Source organism: Protopterus annectens, chromosome 3.part0, assembly GCF_019279795.1.
Source record: "Protopterus annectens isolate FY-2018-M chromosome 3.part0, PAN1.0, whole genome shotgun sequence".
NCBI classification, from domain to species: Eukaryota; Metazoa; Chordata; order Ceratodontiformes; family Protopteridae; genus Protopterus; species Protopterus annectens.
This window is the reverse complement of record NC_056731.1, coordinates 366093403-366097081: the sequence shown is the minus strand read 5'-3', so window position 1 is coordinate 366097081 and position 3679 is coordinate 366093403. Positions and strand designations below refer to the sequence as shown.

At 37.2% G+C, this 3679-nt stretch overlaps 1 protein-coding gene across 3 annotated transcripts in view; it reads left to right on the top strand.

Annotated features, from left to right (window-relative positions):
• The first annotated feature begins 512 nt into the window (after positions 1-512).
• The window catches only part of CCHR3.PART0H7orf25 (chromosome chr3.part0 C7orf25 homolog), a 36221-nt gene continuing 33054 nt past the window's right edge, over positions 513-3679 (top strand). The window contains exon 1 of one of the 3 annotated variants that reach the window (XM_044064811.1): positions 513-572. The gene's annotated coding sequence lies outside the window, so the exon portion shown is untranslated. The other 2 variants (XM_044064810.1, XM_044064812.1) reach the window with 2 other exon arrangements.

Here is a 3679-nt window from a genome sequence, read left to right as displayed (position 1 = left end):
ACAGTAAAAGTTTACAAAGATTGCTCACTGTGGTTATTGGCTACTGTAGAAATTAACCACAAAAACGAAATTATTGTACGGAGTAGTTGCAAAGCATGGAAGGAACCTTACGTTACCTCTTCCCAGCCTCTTAGCACAAGAGATACGGACATTTTTTTAAATCTTTGATCTTACAAACTTAGAAAGTTGATAGAAAAACAGGTTTTGCATTAGTTTGCCACTGATTTGGCAAAAAACAGTTTTATGAAACACGGACCAAAAATGTGAGACAAAAAAATCAGAGCATTCTGTGGTATGACCGTAAAATTAAACTGTAGTGGACATTGGGAGCGACAATAGGACTGGGACTGAAAATATACAGGATGTTGAAAAGAAAAAGGACACCATGGTTTGGAATGTGAGTGACGTGAAAAATAGGCGTGACTTTGGTGAGCTGTAGTGTGGACCCGAATTTTAAACGCTGGGCTTGTCCCTTTAAACTCGAAAGGCAACGCCTGCACCCTTATCGGGAAGTTCTGTAATACACGTACGTTATTGCGTATTAAGCTGTGCCCGATGATTGTGTGCTAGAGGTATGTTGTCAACCGGAAGTAAAAGAAAAAAAGTCTTGTTTTACGGTTCCGGCTGTAGGAATCTTTAAAATGCTACTTAGGAGACTGCATCATTAAGTTGATAAACATTTGGAAAGCTTTGTCAAATTTTTATCAGCAGATTAAGTAAGTTGTCAAGGGACTTTTTTTTTCTCCTGGATGCTGTGACCGGTTTCTTATAACGGCACTGCAGCATATGGATTTGTTAACTGAAAGTTTAATTAAGGTTGCTGGAGTTTTTTAAGTAAATGTTTTAATATGATTGGGTTGTGAGGGCAAATGTTATTGAATTGCTGTGTGGATGGCATAATGAGCACATAGAGAGATATCTGCAGTATTTAAGAAGGTAGTTATAATGTTGCAATACGGATTTTAACTGTATCAAAGATTGAGTGTTAAGGGCGGAGACTGCAGATATCTCATTTTTCTTTGATACCCTATCAGTCCGAGTGGCATTTGTGATATAATTAACTTTCTATAGTAACGATTTGCTGGTCACATTTAGTTGCCTTTATTAAAGTGGAACTCTATCCAAAAGACGTTTTTTTTTTCTCATCACAAAATGCCTTGTATGTAGTTTAATCAAATATCGGCAAAGCTAATATTTAAATACAATATTGTCTATTTTGTGCTTGAGTTTACAGCTCCTGTATACATCAGTTTGGTTGTGAATTTGTTTGTTATTTGCTAACAACATTGTTTTGAATTTAGTTAGAAAGTGAGGGGGCGCTTCATCTGGTGTAGGTCTTCCAATAACAAAACCGTTTGGCTCAGTAAATACATTTTTTTGGTTTGGTTTGTAATGTTTCCACCCAGATTCTTGTGAGAATATGATATTCATGTTAATTCTGGAGCTTCTAGAGTCCTAGTACTTTAGGATATGCATTCCTGGTAAACAGAGGGACTCCCAACCCTTCACATTTGAAAATTGACTAGGTGAGGATTACAAGGAGGACTAGTACCCCAAACATTAGCAAAGGAAGTACCAAAAATGTTTTATTTTCTGCCCAAATGTTTTTTTTTCTGTCCTTACTGTATCAATTTTGCGGTGGAGCTTAATAAACTAATACCAAGTAAGTGATGTATGAAAACAGTGCTAGGTTTGCAGATGTGCTAGTTGTCATTGTATTGCTTGATAAAGTTTTGAATACAACTCAGTTTACCCAAGTTTGGTTAGTAGCTTGAGTTCTTGATGTTGCCCAGTAGGGAGGGGCTGGATGCATATATCGACAAGCCCACAGAAGAGGAGTGGCATTACACTGAGCATTCTAGTGGAGGGCTTCAGCTCAACAAGCCATCACTTAGTAGGGGCTTTAATAAGTACACCTGTGTCACAGAACAAGAGTATTTAATCCCCGTGGGGATGCAGCTATCAGGGGCAGGATTGGGGACTTGCCCAAATGCTGTTTTTGTCTCTGTGTTGGCGGTGGCTCAGGCATCCAGGTATCTGCCTGAATAACGTTTTCCCCAGATTCGCAAGCGTAACAGCCATCTGGAAGAACTTCCCACCACTATTGAGTGAATGGCTCTTGCCCTATAGATGCAGGCATTATGGTCAGCAGGCAGTGGAAGACAACCACCAATAAAGTTTTAAGGTAAAATGTTTGGAAACTGGTCATTTGACACTTCATATTAAAGCAGGGCAACATTAAATTATTCAAAAGGTCATAATATTTAAGACTGCTGAAACAATTTGGTAGCTTTCCACTGATGAAATGCAGAGTCTTGCCAAACCATAAAATAACACACTCCATTGCTGTTCAAGGGAAAGCACTGCTACTCTGTTATTAGAGATAACCATGTCATGGCTTTGCCATATAATGGTTACACAGACCCGTTGTGGGAAGAATGGCTCTAAAAAAAACATTCCAGTAGTGCAGTCCCTGTCAAGCTATTTCTGGCTGTATTAGATTGCAAAATAATATTTATTTGTTTGATTTAAATTTTATTTATTGACCAATGCCGCTGGGAGTGGGCACAACTCATTTTCATTGAAGGCACCTGCAAAAAAGTTGTAATTTGAATAGCACAGTACAAAAAAGTAAATGCTGAAAAGTAAGTTGTTTGGTGCAAAATGTTACATATAATATAAAATGACCAGCAAAAGTACTTTTGTGTGTACACCTAACATTTGAGTATGTTTTGCATTTGGTTTTGAGGCAGCAGTAAAGGATACTGTCCGTAAATGTTAATGAAAGGAGTCCGAAAGGATTAGCAAGAAGTACTTGGCAGTCACAGACAAAAGTGTTATCAAAATTGCTCCTAGCATCTGGAACACAGAGTGCTAAAATCTCACCTTACTGATGTGTAGCCATCCGGAGAATTCTGCTTAAGCCACATCTGGAAATATTGTACTCCTATATATTTAATGGGCCAGTAGTAACTTTCCCATTTGCTTGTGACTCAGGAGCTTATTCAGTGATAGCAGGTAGAGGTATGAGAATACATAAATATTTGTTTTATTAGGGTATATATTAGTAGATTAATTATCATCATCATGATTATGTAACTTGTACTTGTTGAGGGTAAAATAAATGCTGTACTAACAACTGTGTACATATCTGCTTCACTTTTTGGTATTCATATTTATTTTTGTTCATGTATATACAGCTTTGTGTGTTGTCATTTTAGTCCAGGTCATGAGTGTAAATGATGTAGTGTTTAGGATTAGTTCATTTACCAAGTTAACATGGAAAGAAGGCAATAAATACATAATCACAGATGTACTTAACGATAGGTGGTAGGAGTTTGACTGAGAATATGACAGAATAGAGTGATGGTATAAAGAAGTGGAGAGGCTGTACAAATAACATGAGAGAATGGAGAGGCTGTACAAATAACATGAGAGAAAAGATGCAGGGAGAAATTTTAATTTCTGGGTGAAGTTGTCCTCTATGAAGATATGCTGTTTGGACTACTGTGTTGCAGTACCAGTTTTTTTTTTTTTTTGTACAGTAAAAGCAGCGTTGTGTGTGAAAGAATTGCTTGCAAGACAGATGTGCTATCATCTGATAACACTGAACAATTCTGTTTACTGTATTATGTTCTGCATTTTTATGGCTATTTGGCATTATATAATATTCTTAGTC